This window comes from Leuresthes tenuis, unplaced genomic scaffold (genome assembly GCF_036924035.1).
Source record: "Leuresthes tenuis unplaced genomic scaffold, fLeuTen1.0.hap1 SCAF_11, whole genome shotgun sequence".
Classification (NCBI taxonomy): Eukaryota; Metazoa; Chordata; class Actinopteri; order Atheriniformes; family Atherinopsidae; genus Leuresthes; species Leuresthes tenuis.
The window spans coordinates 14,245,607-14,270,958 of record NW_027325365.1 but is presented as its reverse complement, the minus strand read 5'-3'; the positions used below and the strand labels follow the sequence as shown (position 1 = coordinate 14,270,958).

The following is a 25,352-nucleotide window of genomic DNA, read 5'->3' as shown; positions in this document are numbered from 1 at the left end:
TATCAGGCTGAGCAAAACCTCATCTTTCCCTTTACTTGAGGACACCGTCTTCTTCGTCATCTCTGCAGCGCGTGTGAGGGAAGCTGCAGCACAACCCAAAATGCCTTAACAAATATTCAGCAAAGTTTTTTTCTTGATAATTTGATTCAGGCATCTTGAGGAAAAAAAAAAAATCCATAGCTGCTTTACTAGAGTTTAGTCTTGTGCTATGTTGAGAGTGATTTGTGAATGCTGCTGGTGAGAGTGGCACCAAGATTTGTAACAGAGAAGCACCCGGCAGCTCGTTCAGACATGACATCAACAAGTTCAGTTTTCATCAGATTAATGGAAAAGAGTATGTGTCGGGAAAGAGCTTTAGATAACACCAGTGACACCGACTTGAGTTTCTGCACCTATGCCCTGTATATCACAAATAAACGTTCTCACATAAAAAGCAGGTCACAGTGAACAGAAATCCATCTCAGGGCCTGTCACCCCCCCTGTGTTTGTTATGTAGTCTTTCACTGAGCCACAGCACTCCAGATTAAGGGGGCCTGGCTGGTACATCTCATCCCATGCACCAGTGACATGAGGCAAGCACACACACCTGCAAAGCAGGCAGATATTATGCAGCATAACGCTCACTTGCACATCTGTTGAGGAAGAGACTGGATGATTTATTTATTAGCACCCAATTAAAACTTCAGGAACAAGAACACTTCAATGGGAATATAAATATCAAATAGAGTAAGCTCTACACGGCTATTTAGTCATGCAATCTGGCTTCTTCACCATGGCACGCTGGTGAGAGAAAGAGAAGCTGAAGATCAGGAAATGGAAGAGGAAACACTCAGATCTTTTGTGCAGAAAATAAAGACGAGAAAAGAAAGAAATTCTTTAATTTCATTCACGTCATTCTCACCACCTTCTCAGCTTTTTCTTGTGATTTCATGTTCTCACTTTTTCTTTTAAGAGAAACGGGGTCAGTATTTCGTTTCGACTGGAGCTCTGACAACAGTGAAGGACACTGGATTGGACTCACTTGGTTTAGTGCAGGAATAAATGTTGTCGGCTGACTGTGTGGCATTTGTTGAGCTCACCAGGGAGTCGAGACCATTATTGTTAGAGTGAATATAGATTTTTGCTCAACTAAATATGGACTCATTTCTCTCATTGCAGTCACACATAGATGTAAAGTCATGTAACTGCAGGTACTGTAACATATATATATACCGACACATACATCTCTGTCACACATTTTTTCATGCTATCATTGGGCAAATAAGTGACTGTTTTTTTTCTGCACCTCTCCCCACAAGTACTACTCCATAATGCCTCTTCCTAACGGCAGTCGAGGGATGAGGGATTGTTAATGTGCAGGACACATGGCCTACTTCCTCCTCAATTAATCCATCAAGCCTAAGATACTTTTAAGGATAAGTGTCTTCTCTCACACTGATCCGAGTTTCATTTGAAAGTCATTACTTAATTAAAAAAGATTGGTATCAGGAGGTTAAAGAAGGGGAAAAAATCTCACAGGAGGGTGGGTAATTTCCACAGAGATGTATACATCAATTATAAGCTTATAAAAATACACTCTGAAAAAAAAAGTAGAGCAGAGAGCTGCATCACAGTGCCCTGTCAGGTATGTACACAAAGGAAAAAATGTACCGTTTAAACACTAAAGTACCTCATGTTAAAGCAAATGAAAGAAATCACTTGCTGCCTTCTTCATAATGGACAATATGGACAATCACATGCTTGCTTTACATGAACACATTTATTTTTCACCTTCGAGAGCTTTGAACAAGCACTTTCAGTCTGTCATATTTTGGCATCTCAGCCAAAAGAAGTTGGAGTATAGAGGCGAGTACATTATTCCTCAGCGGCTGCCCACCTGTGAGTACTGCCAGTCTGACAGCATGGGTTATTTGTGTTGTGTTCACAGGAGTTTGAAATGCTGTGCCGTGGGGAGTGTTTTCTCATTTTACATTTAAAGCTAGAGTTTCCAAGCCTTTACCCGAGCCTGATTAAGCCTGTCAACACCAAAGAAATCTTTCTGTATTTTCCAGCCAAACGTCATGTCTGGGATGACATTACCACACTGGCGCACTGGTTGGAGCAAATTTGATGTCACCATAAACTAAAAAAACGAGTTTGAGCAGCCAATGTGATGCGGCATCAGCTGGAGCGAAGTTTCGGCAAGTTTTCCGGGAGGAAAAAAAAAGGAGATTTTAAACCAACCAACAAACAAATTAGTATTCAGATGAACAGTCAACAGCAAGAAATGACTATTAGTTATTCTGATTAAGTATTGTCTTTGTTAGAGTACTGAAAGATGAGAGGGAACTGAAGGCAAACAGAAGTGGTCTTAGAGTTCTTAGTAACTGCATGTAGATTTTAGATGTTAGTTATATAGCTATTACATTTACTCTACACAAATATTGCAAAATTTATTGACTTATAACTGTGGAAGTATGCTCTCCTGTGCTAAAAAGCTGACAAACCTTGCTGGCCTTGATCATCACCTCACCTGCCAACCTCATCGCTCAGCGTTTGTTCACTCGGTGCTTTTTCTCCTCTACAGTTATTTACACGTGGGAAGACGTGCTCCTCGGGGTGGTCGACTTCACCTGCAGGTAGAGGTCATCGGTGTATTTTCTCAGTCTTTGTAAGATTACTGTTATTGCCTGAAGGTAAAGACCAAAGTTCTACAGTCTTTGTTGAGAGTTAAAGGTAGGTTTCTCAGAAGTGTGAAGAAATGTATGATGAACATTTTAATGATATCATAATAATAAAGCTATGGAGTCAGTTAAATGCAACAAAAATAGATTTATAGATAGATTTATAGTTGGATTTGTGCCGTGTCAGTATGTGATTTGCTTCGTCCTAATGACATCGGATCCCCTGTCGTTTGCATTTACACCGGGTGTTAATGAGTGCTCATTTTATCTCAGTTCTGTCCAGACTGTGATTTGATCTCGGTGTATTTGGCTGGCTTGTCCCCATGAATCATCTTGAATTCATGCTATGCAGGCCTAGCTGGATCTAGTACAAGTTAGCTTTGCTCCCAGCTTTAAGGATAATCTTACTTTAGGGTTGTAGCATGCTGTTTGGGCTGCATTTATATTTGGCAAGGATCCAATCACCATCTGAATTAGAACACCTACAGGCAGGTTTATTTTCTATTCCGTAGCCTTTAATAACACACTATGCATATATACTATGTATCATTATATATAGTACATATATATAGTATAGATCATGTATACTAATAACACAATATATAAAAAACAACATAATAACTCCCTGTCCAAGAAATTGCCAGTCAGACAGGTGCCATGATAATGCAGCATGCGAAAGGTTCTGTGGCACTCTACTTTTCTGCTTACATTGTTATATGTTAAAAAACGTATTTCTCGATATTCTGTTTCATCCACTTTTATGGCTGATCAAAACACACATCTGGTTGTGCTTTAGCATCAAAGCTTTTTTTTCCTCTTGCTCTATCTTTCTGAAAGCCTCCATCAATGTCTCCCTTAACAAAGCGAGAAAGCAAGTGAAAGTGTAAGCGTGGAAATCTTGTTAAAGACGAGTTAAATCACTCACAAAACAGCAGCACATCTGTAAAATTAATAGAAAAGCTTTTCATAACACGGTGCCTGTCTGACAAGTTGGCAGCCTGCCACATATCACTAGAGTGTCCTTATTACCTCTGACATATTAGATGTGATGTGTTATGTGGCTGTGGTAATAAACTAGAATCCTCTACATCAACATACTCTTCTGACAGGTCCACATCATCAGCATGTTCCATTTGATCCTGTCTTTGCATTTTTGGGCATCTGTCATTCATTTAGGAAAGAACAGATGGCTGCATGAGTGACAACAAGACAAGGATTTACAATGAAACTGTTCATAGTTTTTGATGGTATGCACACAGCTTTTGTCTCACTGTACAGATTGTGTCTGCATGTGTCTACCTCTCTTCTTCTGCAGGACGCTTCCCATCACTGATATGTGTGTTTGGCGCCGAACTTCTTTTGCCACGACATCAGGTGTAAGACAAGGCCTGAGGAGGGCGTTGGAACCAGGTAAAGACTTGTCAGTTGGTCGAAAAGGAAAACCTGCACACAAGCCAAGCTTAGGATGATTTATAGGGCTTATTTCTGAGAATGGTAAAGTGAAATTAATCACGTTCCCACCTGCCATAGCTGCTCACCAGTGATAAATGACAAACTGCCAGGGAGAGACAGTGAGCCATCCATGTAGCGCTTGCTGTTGTGCTCTTTCCTCAGATAGCCTGACCTGGGGTGCTGCCTTGCCAGATGCCCCCCTCTGGATGGCCAGTGCCAGGCGTACTGGGGGAAGCCCTGTTCCCTCCTGCTCTACTTCCCCCTAAGCTGGGTACCCATGGAGAGGCCTAATGACTTGGGGACAACCTGCCAAGCATATGGGAAGTGGAACGGGGGCTTAGCCTATCAGCTAACGCTGTTGTCTCACGGCTGAAAAGCCACAAAGCAAGTCATGCGTTACTTCCAAGTTGTCATGCAACAAGACATAATACAACTCAAAATGTATGGGAAAGAAAGAGCACTTCATTTTATTCAAAAGGTGGCTTCTCTTGCTTATTCGAGACAGGAGCAGTGTTCCACACTTACCTTCCTCTGCAACAAAAGTGAAAACCTGTATACCCACAACCTATTTGCACACCTGTCTTCTCCTCATACAGAGATAAAGTGTGAAAAGGCCTTTAGCAGAGCAGAGGTTTGAACAGCACAGCAAGAAAATCACATTTAATGACAAATTAATCATGGCTGTATTCCAAATAGAGGAGGCCCTTGTATTGTGACTGCTCTGCTCACCGGGGCACTTGTTATTAACTACACAGGCTTTTGCTGCCGTAACAAGTTAAAATGATTGCTGTGCCAAAGATCTGTAAACAATGTTGTTTTGTGTGTGTGTCTTTGTTTTATTCTGCTTTTGCTCATACAGCGAGATTATCTTTCATGCGGTTTAAACCCAGGTTAAATCCAGTGGGATAGTTCATGTTTCTGATTTAGTTTTACATTCATAAATAGACCATTTTAAACAAGTCTATACTACGCAACGTACCACAATTGCACTGATCCGAAATGTCCCAGTCTTCATGCTGTAAATTGGGCATTTTTGTGTTTATTCAAATTGCACTAGTATCAAGAAGACTACTTGCACGAATGACAAACAAGTTGTTGACTTGTCAGCACATAGTGCAGTTAAATAGTGATGAGAAAGTGTGAGAGATTTCATTATTTTACCCGTGACTGCTTACATATGAAGCAGAAAGGCCGAAAACTCCCCTTTCTACGAGGCTGGCATGATGATTTTTTTTTAATGCTCTTTTGGCAGGTTAGAAAATATGGTAAAAATGAATATGGATTCTGGGTTTCTTTATTATGGGAGAGACATTTTACAATTGGATATGAAATTAAAACAATCACTCAATTACAAGAAAAAAACTGCTTATGAAACAGTGTATTATCATTATCATATTCAATGTCATATTTTTAGAGATCCTGATTCCAAAGGGGATCATGTTTTGACACTGTTGCCTGAACCCAAAGTATTGATTCAGCTGTGCATTTCCACTGATGCAAACCTTCCACAGCCCTTATGCAGACGTGTGAATGAGATCATTGTATACTGTGATGTGCTTTGACCTCATGATGTCAAGCTGGAGAAAAGACTAAGTTTACCAGAATAAAGCACTCTGTAAACAGCTCTTGTTTAGATTATTTTTGGTGTGAAGACTGTACATGCAGATCAAAATGGAAATGGTGATTTCATTTGATATTCTGTGTAATTCTCTATTCTTATATAAGAGGCCTGGTGTGTGAGTAATATCATGTCACTGACTATTAGGTGCAACATTTATTCACCTGCTCACATATAGCTTTTGCGTACTATACAACATCTATTTGGCCAATCAGAGCATGGCAAAAAGTCCTTCCCTCATTACCATCGGCAGTGACATTGCACCATTGGTTGCTCCCGTTTTTCTCCATAAATCGGGTTAAGCCATTTACTGCCCTCAACAATAATGTAGACATTAGAAGCCATTGATTGAATGGCCATGTTTCTCTGTTGTTCTGTTTAGATGTGCATGTGCACATGAAAAATGACTGCCCTAAAAACCCAAAGCAGTCACCTATGGCGTGATTTCACTCTCTCTCATGAAAATAAATAATCTTTACTCTTGACAGCAACATAATTAATAGTGATGTTTAGCAGGTCCATTTCAACAGAGCCACTTAATCTAATTTTGTTTCCACTTGGCGATTTGTAAATTACTGCAAAATGACGCACCATTTACCACTGTCTCTGCCTGCGACAAAGGCAATTTTTCTTCCTGTGTAATTCTCTCTTCTTGTGGCTTTCTTAGCTGAGGATTTTTAAAAAAGAAACACTCATCGCTTCTTCTTCTTCTTCCTCCTCCTTCATCCCCCCCCCCTCAGCTGGTCTCTAGCTCCCTTACTCCCCTCTCTGCTTTTCTCTCCAATTTAGCGGCATTCTAAGCCGCTGAGACTCTCTAACACATTAGCTGTTTTACAGCTTCCCCAGAACACATTATGAGCACTGATCTAAAATGTCAGCACTACAAATGCCTTGTCCACCTTCCATTATTCGCCACTAAATGTTAAGCGTTTATATTCACACAGTGTTACATTGACATTTGAGAACATGAAGTGAGAGGATGGCCTGGTGATTTGCAACACCGTTGCATATCATTTGTTAACATGCTTGCAAATTACAATCATATATGTGCCCAAAGGCCTGTTTTCCTGTCTTTACTTTCCCCAGAGACAGATATTTAAGAGTTCTATTCATAAAGAAATGTATCTAAAAATGCTGAGGAATAGGTTACACCAACCTCTGCAAAAATATTTAGTGCCAAATATCACAAAGACATCAGCCTAATAATCGATATAAAGAAAAATACCCTTCAGATGGAACTATGGAAATGATTCCAGTCTGTTACTCAGCATATTGGGGAGTAAAAAATGTGAATTGCTCAAAGGCCCATGTTGTCACTTCATGCTTACTTGATAGTCTGTGCAACTCTGTCTGACAATGTGACATTCACTATGACTTACTAGCATTGTCACACCTCTGAAAAATGTTGATGCTTTCATTGTTTTTTAACTTCTCGTTTCTGTATATATCATGGACAAATTTACCAGAAATAACACTTTACCTGTCCTCACATAATGCAAATGTGTGGCATGTGGCACAAAGCCAAAGATAATGGATGACATAGTCTTGCCTTCCTCTTTTCCGCGAGGATTAATGAGGCGAAGCAAAATGTTTGAACAAACCTATTGGCCTCAACGGAGAGCGGGGGCCTGACCTGACCACCATTCACAATGTCAACTAGGTGGACTGTCATTTTATACATGCCATGGTAGACTGATGAAGCTCAACAAATGCCACCAAGTAAGAGAAAATGCAATTAGTGAGCTCGTTGGACAGGGCAGGAGGCAGCCATTTATTTCAACTGCTGGCTGACAGCTACTTGCGCTGCTTTCAGATTTCTGCTCATTTCAGTGCATTTGTGGCTGTAGATCTGTACGTAACATATCTGGATCTGACCTCTCTTTGTTGTACAATTATAAAGGGCCTTCGTGTACTTTAGTGGATAACTGTCTTCATCTTCAGGAGAAAGTGGCCATGCTGTCTGGCAGGAATCAAACCCCACACTATGCCCCGTAATAAACAATTATCTAAGTGGTACTTGGATGGGGTAATGCTGTTTCTGGGAGGGATGATTAGGGTTATTTAGGACACTGATTGATTGAGTGACTTGTGGCCAACATGTCCAATGACAATGAGAAAATTAGTTTATTTGGGAAGACTGCTCTCTCTCTTAGAGTGAGAGGAAGAGAGAAACTATGAAGAAAGTAGAAACAAGACAAAACAAAGTAAATAAATTATGAGTTTATAGAGACATTGAGAGGAGAGAGTGCAAATGATGTTCCCAGTACAACTATGGTAGCACAGCAATGATGGCAACCAAGTATTGATTGCTTCCAGCTAACTGTAAACCAAGACCTCTCTGAGCTGAGAGGCCATTTTAAATGATAGCACAAAAGGTGCATTTTCATTTGTCTTCTTATTTTTTCCATGATTCTATGTGAGGGTCAGACCAAGTAGACACACTGGACCGCTATACAAACCACTACTGTAAACAACTCAAAGAGACAGCAGGTGTGTGAGCATCCTCTGTAAACAAGCAGTCGGACAGTGTCTCCAAGGAGCTGTGCTATGCAGCCAAACAAGCGTCTGCTGAGGTACAAATTTTAAAAAAAAAATAAGACATATTTGTCAGAGGGGAAATGAAAAGGGGTGCATTACTGCTTCATACCCCACCCACCCAGAAAAAGTTGTTGTCATTTCCAACACTTTTCCAGGATTACAGGACTCACACATTTTCAAAATTCTAAATTTCTAAATGCTATACGTCATGTATTCAAGGATTGTGCAGAGTCGTCTAATTTTTACAGAAATCCCAAGACTGGAAAATTATCCAGTGATACATAAAGTTAAGCGGGGGGAATTGGCATGAACCTCCATCAGTTACTTTGAAGGTGGAATTTGTCACGTGTCAATCTCTGGGATGACATCCAGTTTAAACAAGTGCCTTTTTTGTTCAAAGAACAGGGATCTGTCAAAGTATTTACAGCACATGTTTGTGGACCCTATGAAAAAAAAAAAGAGTTGTTGATGCTCATCAAGCTAGAAAAGGTTACAAAATCACACCGTAAAAGTTTCGACATCATTCTACTGTCAGACAGGATCTGTACAAATGGGGAAAAACCAAGATGATTCTTACACCTCCGAGGGGTGTTCGACCAACAAAGATCAGTCTGGACTGGAGAGCGAGACGTGTGATGCGTCTGTGAAGCAACAAAGGATCCAAAAATAACTTCCCAACCATAACAGGTCTCTCTCAGAGCAGCTAGTGTGAATATTGTCCATGAGTCCACCATTGAGCTCTCAAAATAGAAATAGTGCATAATATATGTATGCAAGGACAAAGCCATAGCTGTATAAAAGGGACAATCCTGTCTGTGTCAGTAAAGAATTTGGTGGCTGTTGTGAAAATTAGAGAATTAGAGAGTTTCTGGTGTATTGACATATTAGATATTATTATATTTATAACAGATTATTTGGTGTCAGGATTGGTTACAGAGGGACCACTCACCAAAGGCTTAGCTTAGTTTTTCTCAGCAGCAGTGGGTCGTGACTCACCACTTTGTGCCAAACTCCATCAGAAAATCCGTCAAGCTGTTCAAAAATGATTTCTCAAAGCAAAAAGACTTTGGCCTTTCAACATTTACAGTGCATAATATTGTGAGAAGATTAGGGGTGTCTGGGGAAGTTGGATGTCCATGATCTTTGAGCCTTTAGGTGGCACTGCATGAGAAACCCTCACGCTGCCATTATCATTATGGCTTTGTGGACTCTGGAGTTATACGAGGAGGAAGCCATGTAGCAACCCTGTGCAGGAACGCCTTTGAGATTTCTGAGCACGAGTTCATCTCAGACAGACAGAAAGACAGTGGATGGACATGTATTCTTTAGTCACATGACTATAATAATAATAATGATAAAATTATAATAACTTCCTCTGTTCCCAGCAATTGAACAGTGTAATTAAAAAGACCCCATCCCAACTTTTTTCGACTGTTGTTGCATTAAATTTGTTTTAAATACACTGAAGTTTATCAGTGAAGACGTTGCATTTGTGTTTGTTACTTTGTTTAAATCTATATGTCATAGACGCAAAATATAGCTGCAAGCAGCAATTTGTGCCTTCTAATCACTTTGGTAGCGAGCAGGTAATTCAACAAAAAGCTACGTTTTTGTTTTGTTGGGTTTTAGAAAACGTTTCAACATTTCTGGCAACGGATTTTCATCTTAGTTCACCTTATTTTTGACATGGGCTCCCGACATGTCAACATAAGACTGCTTACAAATAGAAAGTTGCTTTCACAAAATTTCATGTCACGCCTTTGCATTTTTGACTAAATTGCTAAGATATTACCAGCAACACAGTCCTCTGAAATAAAAAAAATAAAAAAGCAATGAGCAGGTATATAATAAGACAAAGCTATTCTTTCAAACAAGACAAGTAATCTTCAAACATTATTAAAATGAGATGGTCGGACGCATAGCTGATTACAATGAGAGTAAGCAGGTTAGAATTTGGGGTTTTGGGGTTAGGATTAAAGGGTCAAAAGTATATAATTAAGTTAGAATCTGGGATTAGGGAGTTACAGTAAGATTTATAGACAGGGAAAAGCAAAAAATGTGCAGTGATGACTGAACTAACTTTAACATATTCTCTCTGCCAAATATCCAGAATGATTGACTCACAGGGATTGAAGTTATATCAACAGGCTGTTTTACATGTCCCATGGTGCTCTTCGCACAGTGGAGCTCTTAATCCAGCCCTTTTGGTGTCTACTTATGTGCTTTTATGGATGATGGAGCCATCATTGAGCCCACGTCTGTGGCACCTAGAGCCTTTTGCCTTTTTCCATTTGCACCTCCTTCCGGAGTACAGCAATACACCATTTTAACACAAAAGCCTTACGTAATGATAGTGAAAGAGGTTTCTATTATTTATACAGGTAGAATGATTATTTAAAAGCACCAAAGCTCCTTCACATTATAGTTTCCTCAGTGATTATCTCTCTTGTTTTACCATCTGATTTTCCTCAGAGGTTGATTTGTTTTAGTTTTTTTTGTTTTTGTTTCAGAAAATGAGTATAGTGATGTATAGTATTGTGCAAAATACAAGCATATGCATTCATGTGAAAATGCTCAGGAAAGAATAATGTATAACTTCATGCATTTCAAGTAGGTCAGGTTCCTCTCTCACCATGCAGTCATCTCCTTAAATGAATATTTGCACAGTATTGATTAGCATTAAACCCACAGCGGTGCCTTTCATTTGCATGTGGCAGGCTGAGATGATAATTTAGTGTAAAAAATAAATGACATAAACCATGAAAAATAGAGAGAGAGATGGAAAAACTGGTAGATGCAAGATGAAAGATGGAATGTAGGTTGCATGGGTGGTGGCAAAGATATCAAAAAAATCTTTTCTCTCAACAGGGCTTCCCTTAATAATCCAACCATTATCTTGTGTTTCTCTGCTCACCATCAGGCCTCAGACTGCCATGCTTTGCAATCTGGTCTCATCAGCGCAGACAGCTAGATAGAGAGAAGAAGCAGTGAGGCTGGCAAGAAGTGTAAGACGTTTCGGTGAATGGTTGGCCGGGCACCTCACTGTAGGATACCAGAGAGATAATAATGTGTGGAGGCAAGCAGGAGCCGTGTATGTCTTGCAAAGGAATAATTGCTACCCTTTCAAGAGCCATTTCTTAATTGGCCTGGCTGTTGTTGAGGGGAACTTGGAGAGGAGACAAGTGAGAGAAAGAGAAGGAGTTAGAAAAGAAGATGGAGAGAGGAGAGACAAAGTCTCCTGCTCACAACTCGGTACGTGTGTGCATGTGTGTCTGTGTCACGGGGGTGGTTGTTGGTGTAGCTGAGTCTCCTTCCACATTCCCTGCACCTCTGTTGCCCTGGGAGCAGTAGTCATGGAGCTGCTCTTCCACCAAGAGATATTTCATACACACACACACTAACACACACACAGAAGACTAATGCACACGGACTACATGCATACAGGAAGACACAGCCACGCAGACGTGCTCAAAGGAGCAGAAAAACAGGCCTAAATGCAGATTGCAAGTCTTACTCTTTCTGGCAGTGCTCACTTTACAGCAAACCTTTACTTTTTTTCACAGTTTTACACTTACACATATTACACTCAACCCTTTGATGAGCCAGTAAGTTCACAAAGTGCAGTATTTTCTAAGGGAATATTGATCAGACTTCTTTTGGCAGGTTACATCATAATTCAATAAGTTCCTCCTAACGGAGCAAAATTTTAATCACATTTAGTTTTTGACAGTCTGACAGACAGTGTACTATAGATTGATCTGTTTTAAGGCTTTACGATAGATGAACATTCCAACCTGGAGCCCCTGTGCTAGATCAATGTGTATCTGTGTCGTTTTCAAACAGAGGAGGCTATCTATTACAGCAATGCACTAAACTGATGTGGTTTATTTCAGTTTAACAAATGTTGGAGAGTTGCAGCTGACATTTTTGTTCAGTAGCATTAACATCAGTTTATAAAGTTCATTGTTAATCTCATTCTTACTTGGTGATGAGAAGAAAATCTTTTTCCTGTATTTTAGAATTACCCTGTTTCTTTCATCCACTGAGCCAAAGGCTGTTTAGTTTAGACAAGCTGTTCTGGAACGGTTACTGAATGAACTTGAGAATCTTTTTCAGGTCAAAGTTACAAGTAAACAAGTATCCCATCGCTTAAGGGGTTGACGAGGCAATACAGTTTGCCTAAAGTTTTAATGCCTTGACGTGTAAACTAAAAATGTTTGTAGAGAGTTCAATGTGTTAAATGTCTGAACTATTGACTTTACAATTACAGTGTGGACATATATGGCTATCAAAGGTAGTTTTCTAGTCAATACGTCCATTCCTTCTACATTCCTTCATGTTGCTCAATAAGATTTACAATGATGTGCCTCTTTAACTGCACAAGACTTCACTTGGACAAAAATGTCCAGAGTCCAATGGATGACTTCTTCTGTGGAGGGTTTCTACCTCATTGAGTTAAACGAACAGAAGCCAGTCTGTTTGCGACACGTCCGAAGAAATCAAAGGGCACAACTTGAGGAAACTGGATTTTGAAAGAATATGTAGCATGAGAGCCCATTGCGCAGATCTCTGTTGAAATCTTTGGCCAGTGTTGGAAATTCAGATTTGCTAGAATTAATTTTTTTTTTTTAGGAACATTCATGAACATTCCTCCTTTGGCACAGGATGGACTCAAACTGGTTCCATTTATGTACCTTCCAGTGCTCACATCTTGGGAGATGTTCCCAGGAAACGATGGAGCGCCGTCTGATAGCGAAGAGGAAGAGGATTTCTACTTCTCAGATGACTGACTGGAGTCAGAGCTGAAAGGCGATGCCACTTTTTAAAGAATTGAAATCATTAACATGAATCACAAATCTCTCAGAACGAGTTAGAAGTGTGCCTCTTTATCCTCTTTCACTCGTCAAATGCACCAGGATGGCAGTTTTAACACTTTTGACTGGTTGCAAAGTGAAAAATCTTTTAATTTGACGTGGACTGGTTCTCCTGACTTCCATCAGTTCCCTGTAAATATAGTTTTTGCTCAAAGTGCTTAATCCAGGATCAGTTGTAATTATCTTTTTAATAACCCCCCTCTTAAATACTGATTGTGTGTATTGATTTGTAAAATGGTGAACTTGAATGATGAACTTATTTTTGATGTAAACATTCTGCAAACACAAAACTGAATTTTTTTTAAGGACAATATACGGATAGCAGTGTTTTTATTAAGAAGGATCACATTTCTCCTCTTAAAAATCAAGCAAACTCAAAAGACAGCTTTTAATCGGCCACTGGATCTCGAGCAGGTCATTAGTTGTTCATTAGCTTATTTTGTGGATTCAGCACTTTCAAATGTAGTGTTGTCAAAAAGGATATCACACATCAGTCAAGTCTGTACGTTGTGCCGGATGTCCTTATGTTCAGCTGGATGATTTGGAGACTTTTAAATACCTGTGAATATGGTACCCATTATCCTTGTTTTTTTTCCCATTGTGAATCCCTTATGAAAATCTTCCATATGAGCAATAGAGCACACATTGCCTGTAATCCATTAAATTTCCAAAAGTTCTGAATGTTTTTCTTAAATTACAAATAAGTGACATTCCGTGTCTGTCTTTTGACTATTTATAGAATAAAAATAAGGACCTAATCATGAGCATTCAGATAGTTCAATTCTGGTCAAGTTTCCATAGACCTGAAAGTTGAAATGAAATTCTTTGTATTAAGACGCTGCATTAAATTTTCTTCACCGCATTTTTTCAGCCGAAGCTTCTATAAGTGCATCATTAACGTGGCAACGAGTTTCGATAATTCAAAACACGACGGGGAGAAAGTCTTTTGAGTGCAAAAACAATGTGTCTAATTGCCCACACGCTCCTCAATAACACAAGGAGAGTGTGTCGCAAAATATATGAAGCGCTCACAGGTTTCCAATCTTGAGCTCCTATTTGGGCAGCTTTGCCCAGATAAAGACAGTTATGGGACCAACTACAGGGATGTCCACCAAAATCTACATACAACACACAGCAAAACTCAATTCTTTCATCATCAATTAATCTTTGAAATAGTCCAGTCGTTCATGCACATTCACTTTTTGGTGTTTGTTTTTGTCTTCTGGGAGGGGGTGTTGTTTTTTTTATAGGTCAGCTGCTTTGGTTCAGTCTCCTTAAGTGCAAAATCGCTGAGTTATAAGACCGAGGCCAGCAGGGGGGATAAACTGGGTGGAATCTATAGTATTTGCCATCACAGTCACACCAGAGGGAAAGTGATGACCTGACTGTTTGTCAGTGTTTGTGCTTCGTGTGTGGATGTGAAAGACAGCTTAAAGACAGAAATATCACCCATGTCAGACATATTCATGTGCAGAGTACAGTGTCCCGCCCGGCATGTAGGTCATTTCACTAACTGTGTTGTTGAAAGAGGGCTTCGACAAATTTCCATATGCAGGGGAGAGTGAAAGAGAAAGTGAGAAAGTGAGAGATTTTGATTGAGTGCCCAAGGAGGTCCCATCTGATGTGGCTTAAAGGAATAAAGGATTCATTTGAAGGAGGGTGAGAGAGATTACATACGGTCCTCACATCTATCCAAATCCCTTCCAAATCCCTCTACATCACACTTATCAAGCCATGTGCAGTGTGGTACACTAACTCTCATCGGTCTTATCACAAGGCAACCATGTATCATAGTTGTCTCGTGGAGGTGTAACTTATTCTGTGGTATACTTGGGGATTGTGCAGGCAAGTCTGAATAGGTTAGTGGGCACACCTATTTTGTGCACATGTTTCTGAAAATGCCAAACTTTAATCACGGAGGGATTTGAAGAAAATCCCACAAGTGGTCATCCAGACATTGCAGCCTTTCATAAGGGCAGAGAGAATGCATAATGAAAGGACATTCGGTTGTATTTAACATAAAGTCTTACAAGTTAGTTCTATCTTCTTGTTCTCATTTCTCAAAATACTTTTAAAGAACTTTAGCAATAGAATGCATAACACATGCATCAGTAAACATTGGTATAGACACTGTTTCAAGCCTGAGGCACAGCCTTGAGCATGGCCTTTTCTGTCTTCAGGGCCCTTCAGTTAGGGCAACGGTGTCTGGTTTAGGTAACTCATACTAAATCATGTATTGTATCTTATGTTGACCATCACAGTCTTAAAATAAAATAAATTAAGCAGAAATGTATGCAGTTTAGGTTTAGATGGTAATGTACCACTCTCTGGACATGTAGCCATGGCAGCATGGGAAATATCAGTGAAACTTTTCACAATAAATGCATTTACTTTATTTTTGGTGTCATGCTTAACCTTACCCAAGTACTGTTAACGCCTAACAAAATAGCACAATAGTACAGCAAGAAAATGCAGAAGTTAGGTGAAAAACAGTTATATTGAGGCTGGACTTGAACAGAAGTGGCAGGTTTGAGAGTGCCCCCCCCCCCCCCCCCCCCCCCCCCCCCCACCTCTTTTCCATCCTCCTCTAACTACAGAATGACTTTACCCTGTTGCAGTTTACAATAGGTGGTGGTGCCTTACCACCACAGAAGGATAACTGGCAATGTGCAGCTGTAGAGCAGTTCCTTATGCTTCTGAAATACGTGCTAAAAGGCTTGATTGAAAATTCACACGAGGAGCTCTCAACAAGAAGAAGGATCTGATAAGCTGGATACAAGAATATGTTGAAACCTCACGTTAGTCACTCGCCTTAACTCATATTGATCAAAAAAATTCTCTCTATGGCCAAATGTCTACTAAATTACTTATTTATTGTCAAAGACCCACCGGCATGATGACCAGAAGGGGTAGCTAATAGCGTAATGACTTATGGGAAAAGTTTACACACTTATTTTTTAGAAAGAGAAGTTATCATTATTTCATTGGAAGTTCAGAGGAACCAGAAATGAGTCTCTAGAAACCCACAGAGCTGTTGCTCTTATAGACACTATCGCATTGACATCATCTGGTCGTCTACTAATCAAAAGCTTTGTGGTTTGATCCCTGGCTTCCTAAGTCCACACGTTAACATGTCCTTGGGCACTGAACACTACATTTCCTCCTGTTTGTTGAACGGTGTGTCAGAGTGCATATGACAGAATTTTAAAAAAGGCTCAGTATAGCTGGTGCTTTATGAATGTGAACGTGGCTTGCATGAAAGCTTCTGAGCGGTAAACAAGGCTCAATGTAGTCCATCATTATTTGCAGTTCTTTTCAAACTCTGTTGCCGAGTCTTCTTTATAATCATATATCACAATTCTCCTTCGTGTCTGTTATTCATAGAGCCAAGCTTTATTAACTTTTGCCTTGCTGTTGTGGAGCTGTTACTGTTGTCATTTAATAGTCAGTCGTTTGTCTTTTAAAACAACAATTTGGTAAGAAATAAGTAATTAAGTTTTAAGCTATTTCCTCAGTTTCATTTCATTGTAAACTAAATATTTCTGCTTTCCTTTTTGCATTGTTCATCAAACAAAAGAGGATGCCGCTTTGGAAGCTCAGAACTTGTGCTGCTTCTTTTTCATAACTTTCTTGTGTTGTAAGTTTAAAAAAAGAATTGTTGATTTGATAGATTCGTGGGTCTCAGGTAAGTGTAGAATGAAATAAAAACTGTGGTGCGCATAAAACGATATCAGACACATTTTATGTTGCATCCCTGCTGTTGGGGCCTGCAGTACATAACAATCAATATGTGATAGCAGCATTGGACTAATTTATGGGTGACTTTTTATGACACTAATATAAAACCGCTTAAAACATTTCACTGATTATCAGTAGAGCTCAATAGTGGCAGATTGAAGGATTTCAACACACTATTGAAACTATTGAAGGTCCTGTTGCCATGGCAAGCAGACAGCAAAACAGAATGAGCTGCTCTTATACAATGGATCCTTTGCTTTTTAAACCCTCATGGATGAATATGGTTGGCATTCTCAATCGATGTCTCCTGCTTCTCAAGGTTGTTGTACCATTGCTGATTTGCGCTGCCCATCCCGTTCCTTTTTAACTGTTTCTGCATCTGTGCAGTATTAATGTATTATTCACCCAATCCTTTCAAGGAGTCCACGTACTGTTCAACCTCCAAGGCTAATCTTGTCCTTATTCTCTTTTAAACATCACTGGCAGCATGCTTCGCAACCCACTTACCAATATGTGTTCAGAAGGATTTAAAATGGGAATGATAAACCACTGACCAGTGATGGAAATCAGTCACTGCCAAAATCATAATTGTAGTATGTACAAGAGCTGTGTGCAGAGGTTGTCTTGTGACAACCATAAAGGCAGACAGATTATGTGTGTGAAAAGAAGCAAGAGGAAGGAAAAACTTACCTTACCATGTAACCCAGTAGAGCCTGGTGAAGAATATGTCTCTGCTGAAAGAAAAAAAGAAAAAGAATGAATAAATAAGCTCCTCGTGAGTAATAATCCAGGCAGTGGGGGCTTGATTTGAAATACCAAAATACCAAGCAGGAAGACTGACGGATTTTTTTATTTATCTGTTGTTTTTTTTTTTTTTTTGCGTGGGTTGGGCCATGTAAATGGAGGAAAAAAAACAACACGTGCCATGGTCAAAATAAGGGAATCATTAGAGATGATGAAACAGAGCCTGGGCAAAGCAGGGTGCCTTTTTTTTAAAGGTCTGTAAAATTTACTGTTGTTCGAAAGGTCACTGTCTGGTGCTGGCAAGCAGCTGGGAGTTGTAAACGACCCTTCTTATCAAATGTTAATGCTGGCAGACCTCGTGTCATATGCACTTGCAGTGGGAATAAGCCTTTGAGGTCCTGCAGGTTCCGTAGAAACAAGTCATTTCATTTACATGCGGAAATGTGACCAGCTAATTGCTTTTTTGCGGAACATCAAATAGCAGGATGGCTTTTTGTGGTGGTGGGGCAAATAGAGGACTCATGGGGGGAAGGAAATGCAAGACCTCCCATAGGATCTGTCGAAGCAGTCTTTTTCTTTTTTTTTCCGCCATATGTGTCACCAGTTTATTGGTCAGTAAACACAAAGCCAAAGAAAGAAGAATTTGCTTAGGGGCTTAATAAGAGTCACTTCCCATATGATCATGCATCAAACTGCTCTCCTCTTCTTAAAGAAGGTCCTTCATCAATACATCGAAACATGGATGAATAGGAAGCCGGTGAGTGAAATACTGTATCTTCTCATCTTTTGTCTATTTCTTTAATGTCCAAGTCAATTAGCTTGTTGTAGTTTTCAAATGCACTGTTTTCTTCTGCGTACGTGCGTGTTTGTGTGGTCATAGACATCGAAAGGCAAAACAAAACTTGCAGTCATCTTTTAATTCTCACATGAATGCCCCTAACTGCTGTCTAAATGTGTGTCAAGACGGATTCCTTAAGAAATTCAGGCCATGTGAATACTGATGTTTCTCTGTTGTGAACATTATCAGACAGGGCCCATTATGATGTGTGTTAGAGTGCCTCTGGACCATGAGGAAGATGGCACTTTCTGTCTGTTTACTATCTCAAGGCTGATAACATGATGTGACGGAAGCAGAGAAATTGATTTAATCTTCGACTGCGTGGCAATGAATGTTAATTTTCCTAGAAGATGTAATCTCTGCCACGAATGGTTTGTTATACATATTAGTGTAAACCCTTCTGTTGGAGGGAATATCACTGTTATCCTCCCCCCTTTTGTCCAAGCTGAAAGGGAGAGCAAATGATTTGTCATTACAATAATAGGGTGTTATTTTCAATCCAAAATGGTGAAACCAGGAAATGTAGAAGTCAAATTCCCCAGAATTACTCATAAAACTGCTGATACGCTCAGCACTTGGCGATTTCACAAGTAACTTAAATAAGACTTGCATGTGCATCCCCTCCTTTCCTACTGATAAGAGTAAGTTCATATTGATGGGGACAGTGCGTAAAAAAGCGAAACAAAACAAATACTTGGCTACCACATGAGGGGGCTCGGTTTTTGTATTTACAGTTGCCCCTGGGACACAAAGCACACTAATCCCCTGAGCGTTAACTTGGCCTTAACTTCTGTCTGGAAAAAGCAACAGTGTTAGTAGTAATTACATGCGAAGGGGCGCTAGTCCAGACACAATTGAGATGGAAAACAAGTGGGGAAAGGCTGCAAATGTAAAAGCACCAGCTTCCTCTCTGTCCTCTTCTTGATACACCGTTGTGTTGTGCAATGCAGTAGGCCGAACCACTTTCTCTCCCCATCTTCATCCAGACAAGACTGCAGCAACCCTATCAGTCTGAGAGGACAAAAAGTCACAACGGGAAAAGATACCTCATTTAACACTGCCCCCTGCTGATTGGAAATGGGAAGAGCAGCTCCGTTCAGAGAGGGTGGGGAGGAATGATTGAAGCTACACACCTCGCACACTCCATTCAAACACCAAAAAATTAATGAAATGCTTCATGAATAGATAGATTACATGCTTTCAAAAAGTCAGTCAAACTACATGAAAAATACAGGCCTGCTAAGTAGGCTGCGCGTCAAGTTGTTATATCCATCAGTGCAACCGACAAAATCTAAATTGTTAGTCATATGCAGTTATAGATTGATGGTATGAAAATGAAATTTGTATCTTCCTGGGTGGATTGAATGTGTGGACTCGCACTTCAGTGTTCACTTTCATATTTGGCAAGAGGACGTTACATTATCCACTTACGTGCAACAGAAAGAACGAGGGGAAAAGACGGGGAATGATGCAGAGATGTGAAGGGGAAAAGACTGTGAGAAGCAACTAAATCGTTAAGACAGTCCGATATAGATCTTCTGTCAGCGTTTCATTGTAATTGTACAGACTTGAAAAATGTCTTTGGTGTATTGGATGTAAATGAGCTTCAGGGAACCCTGTGTGCAGAGTGTGTGTTGAGACCATGTTTGAGCCCTTAAAGACTGCCTCCTTAAGCAACCTCCACAGGATGACTGATGAAACACGACGAGGTACGAGTGGAGAAAGAGAGAGTAAAAAGAAGAAAAAACAAGTGCATTCGCTGGCACAACGTGCCGAAATTGGTGTACTTCTTTGCAACCCTCTCCCACCACCATCCCACCTCCCTGCTATTCTCACCTCCATCCCACCGCCCACTCCCCCCATCAATTGGTACTGTCCAGGAAAATAAACGATCTGCAAGTGCAGGCACAGCGTGGTGCCAGAGTTAACTTAGCCAGCGTCGGAGAGATGTTTTAAATTGTATTCTCCAAAGGTCACGCTCCCCTTTCTCATAGTCTCTGCCTGTCACCTCGGCTTTGTGTGCGGAATCCTTGCGTATTGATCCGGCCTCCGACAAGCACGTCCTCGGCAGCAAGCGGCTCGAATCACAGCATGCTGTCGTGGGGAGGCTCCCACACTGCGCGCAGATCACAAAGCATTTGATAACGGAAGGGAGGGTAAAGGGCCCAGAGAAAGGACGGCCGGATGGCAGAAAAAAAAAGGGGATGAAATGGGATGAGATGACAGACAGGAAAGTAGCCATTATCTGCTGTATAAACTACAAATTGTTTGCAGACTAAGAGAGAAACCTTCCCCCCGGATGTGTGGATCTTTTTTTCTTTCTTTTTTTTTGGAGCTTTGAAAATCTGAATGCTCTATCCCATCCTCCCTTTTCTCCCTCGCCAAAGCAAGGCCGAATCACAAGCCCCCATGTGTAATTTCTCAACAATGCCTCTGGCCGCCTGGCTTGATGGCTCAATGCTCCCTGTATGACATGCACTGCCTCAAAGGGAGGTCTGCGCTTTTATTTAAGTCAAACTTTCTACCAAAGCTGTTCAAACACCAAGGCTTTTCCACTAAATACACAACGAGGACTGTGCATGTAGTGTGTGAGTGTGTGTGTGTGTGTGAGTGAAGGAGAGAGGCAAATCAGTGGGTGGGCTTGACTTATACACTATGGAAAGCAACAATTAAATGTTGGGCCAAGTTTTATTTTTCCTGTTCTCACCAATGCCTGTCGGTATTGTTCTCTTCTCTTTTTATCTGTCTTTTTTTTTATTGGTTTTACCTCTGTTTTTCTGCCTTTTCCGTGCCTCCTGTGTGACCTTTCCAAGGTGCACTGTTGCTGAGAGTGAAATACGTTTTCACTTACCATGACAAATTAAAAGATCTCCTGAAGAGAGCAAATGTCATCTTTATTCCGCGAGCCCTATCAATAAAGTTGCTATCGATCCCGCTCTCTTTATCCGCAACTCCAGTCCAGTGTAGCAAGGACATTAATCACGAAGGCCTGTATTTGTGTGGTCACTGTGGATCTTTACAAACAGCCGCTTGGGATACAAATAGGCTGAGCGGCTGTTGAATTAGTGCCTTTGAGTTGCTGCCCTGACTGAAGACTCCTGTCCAGTTGTGTGTGAATTAGCAATTGATTGCTGCCTTATGTCGAGCTTGCAGACAGCAAGTGCCAAGGGATGAAACTCCTGAGTGTGCTGGAATGAAAAAGTCTCTTATCACAAACAGATATTTGGCCATTAAAAGAAACTAAGTTTCCCTCAAGGCCCTTGGGCATTGACACTTATGCACATTTGAATTCAGGTCACACTGACAGCAACATCGTGCCATTAATGGGCATTTGATTAATCAGTTAAATTCCTTGTAAGCAGTGGACTTCTCCTTACGAGACTCTGACACAATATCCTCCCACGCTCATCTATTGTATGAGTGTTTGCTCTATTGTATGAGTGGCACGATAATGAACTACCTAAACAACAGCACAGCGGAACATTTAGTCCTGTTATCTTTCACATAGTGGTAGTACCTACCTAACAAAGTATAAATTAACAGTATGCAGTGTCATCAAGATCTTTATCTGAAAACATTTTAAGTCATTTCGAGCTAATGAATGAATATTATTAATAAAGATTTGATTCTAATAGACATCATTCATATTCCAGTTTATGAAGCTGATTTCTTAGCATTTCTATCTGCAGTTCCTTTTTAAATATGGCCGCTGTGTATGCCAGTGTTTTTCGCAATATTCTGTAAATTGCTCTAATAATAAATCACTGAATAAGTCCAGCAAATGAGCAGAGTTCGGTTTGTTTTCAACATGGAGTGATGGAGTGAAGGAGGGAAGTCACAAGCATGCACAGAAGCTCTGCTAACTAGTGCCATCATGTGGCAGTATGAGATACAACCTTTCATTTCTAATCAGTGCATCAAGAACATGATGAAACACTCTTCAGTGCAATTTATTCATTTAAAATTTCCACTAAATCTCTTTGACGATCAGGGGTCTAGAGACAAGCCCTGCGTCTGTCTGGGCAGAGTGAAGTCTATGCCTGTGGCAGTCTCTCACTTTCATATTCATGGATGCTCTACATATGACTTGTTTGCCTTCCAGTAAAATTAGCTTACATCAGATGGCTACAAACATAAACAGTTTGTTCGCAACTTACCGATCACCTCATGGATTCTGCTTTAAAACTGTGTCACTGAGAACACCATGAATGATTTCTACCTGTGCTCTCTTCAAACTTATCATTATGGTTGATGTGTGCTTTGATGAAGTGGCGATCATAACATTTTGTCCTTTTCTTTAATCAAAACAAAATGATTTTTAAGTACAAATCCAGCTGATATAAACTAATTTGACCTAAGAGAATCAATTCTAATCTAATCCATGTGATCTTTGTAGCACATCCTGGTAAAGATTGATTCATGAATTCATTTATCAATTTGACTTAATTATGAGCTTTAATTGAGACCACCTAAAAGGTGTTATTAAAATCTAATCATGCCCCTTTTTTGTTACTTACACAGGGATATGATCTATGTGTGAGTTTGATAAGTTAGTCATGTAAATTCAGGAGCAAAGCCATGTTCCTTTCCTTCTTTATACTCTTTCTTGTTCATACAGCAAGTTTGTTCTGCCATGTTGTCCAATTAGCATACACTGCCCTGTCTGGGTGCACCAAATACCTTTACATTGTTTATTGTACTACATTTAGTCCAATCCACCAACATTTCTATCTTGGTCTGCATGAGGCCGAAGCACTTTAATCTGCAGCGACATGACCGATGATTACTGAACAGATTAAATCAAATGATACATCAAAAAACAACAAGATACACCTTTGTACTTCTTGTATGCTCATATTGGCACATTTGCACATCATCTCTGTTCCGAGCTCAGCACTGAAACATATGCTCTGTATTTCAAGCTGCAAGGTGCACACACAGATAGCTCAGCAACCTCTTTTTATTGTCTTTCCGCTAAATTTACACAGTATGTACTGAGATAATCACTCCTGTAACAACTCACCGAATTAGGGAGAAACGGATTGCCAGATTAGAGCAGAGCACACAGCCAACAAAGGGCTTTGGGAGAGGGGAAGTGGCATTGACAGAGCTACAGAGAGGGAAAAGTGAGAGGGAGAAAGGGAGAAGGAAAGTGCTAGCAGAGAGTTTTATTCCTTAATTACTCCCCTTGTTAACCTCTCTACAAAACTGTGTGCAGGGCAGCACTACAAAGTGTCTAGGGTGAAGAGCAGGAACAGTTTAATCCCACTTCCCCGTGTGCCTCTGCCGCTGGAATGGATTCTTTCCACTGTCAGTTTTTTCTCTTGCATATAAAAACTCTCCCGCAGACACTCTCCTGGACCCTTGTTTTAGGAGATAAAGATCAAGGGGAAAAGACAACAGTATTTGAACTGCAGTTGCCACTATCTTCTCTGTGCAGCTAAGGTGTTTTGAGCTTTCAAATACCACAGCGGACCACACGTTTTGCATGTCAGTCAGTCTGCAACTTGGACTATTATTGTCTCTTTATGATGTGCCCTGACTCGCAGCGGTGTTGAGGTGAATTGTGAAGTTAAATTTGAACATGTTCTGCGTGTCAGATTTAATTTGACGCCTGTGTTCTGTTCTGACCTTAAAAACAGTCCAAATAAGCTCCCATTGCATGCAGCTGACTCAGCAACCCACTGCACTCTCTGCTGCTTCTCTTTGTCACTGGGATGAAAAACGTTATCAGTATTCATACCAGTCATCGCCCACAATTGCATCATAATCACAGCTACTTGCATGCAGTTTGAATTTCATTTTGAAATTCAAGTGGGAGCTTTCTCCCAAAAATGTTTTTTTTTTTCTTTTTTTTTTTCTAGAACAAAAGTACACTGTGTCTGAGGCCTTGCTGATGGAGGACGGGCTTAGAGATAAAAGTGTTCTTTTCGGTAAGATTGCACAATATGTTGTGCATTCAAACACACACTCATACACACACTGGCCTCACCACATCAGTCGACATAGTTTATGCACATATCTAGTGGAGGGGAGATAACGTGTTCTGCAGCGTTAACCTTGTGTAAATGAAGCACGTGTCAAACAGTGCGTTTTCACATAAAACAGGTGATGTAATGTATTGTGAGATTACATTACTTGCTTCACGTGTGTTTAAAGTTGTCCGTTTCTTTAATCAGAGTTAACTTTATTACAAGTTGCAGTTAAAGAGGATTTATGTTGGTGTTTTTCTGTTTTGACACAGTCAGTCAAAATGGTGTCATTCATACTCCAGTACAGAATGTAATCACTACCAGAGTCCAGTGGTTCCTTGGCTGATACAATCAGTGATCTAAGGAAACTTAAATGGAGTATAACGATTTTTTTTTATACCAGACATGTCAGCTGCTGCATTTCAAACAGAACCCCTCTTCACTCTGCATTTTATACGGTTCACATTTAAGCATTCAAGGCCATGCACATTCACACCAGGAAGAAATCAAACAACCCATCACTGATGGCGCGGGTCAAAAGTACAAGTATGACTACGGCATCAACTGGGATGTTTTGAGGGGAATCAAACAACTTGTCAAAGCCTGATGTGGATGGACTGCAATCGCACAATTGCACACTAAGGGTCCTGACATTTGATGGTGCAAACATCAGGATGTCCATATCCAACAGCCAGATAGCAGAGACTGAAGGCAAAAATATTCTCTTAGCATTGTTTTACACTCATCAGTATGACTAATTAAATCTGATCTCTTTTCATTACTTCAGTTGCTTGTTTGTGTCTCAAGACATGAAAGAACAACGTATCTGCAGAATTTGGCTGTTAGGATATAATGTAGGGAGCCCAGAAAGCCCAGATTTTAAGGGGAAGGTAAGGCTTCTGTTTTTGCTGTTTG

At 40.3% G+C, this 25,352-nt stretch overlaps 1 long non-coding RNA gene across 1 annotated transcript; it reads right to left on the bottom strand.

Annotated features, from left to right (window-relative positions):
* Window positions 1-3,942: 3,942 nt before the first annotated feature.
* Window positions 3,943-24,157, bottom strand: LOC140318603 (uncharacterized). Its single transcript, XR_011917841.1, has 4 exons — window positions 24,097-24,157; window positions 17,574-17,617; window positions 4,185-4,646; window positions 3,943-4,106 (listed from the first exon to the last, which is right to left on the bottom strand). It is a non-coding gene; the product is annotated as an uncharacterized lncRNA (long non-coding RNA).
* Between the last annotated feature and the right edge of the window lie 1,195 nt (window positions 24,158-25,352).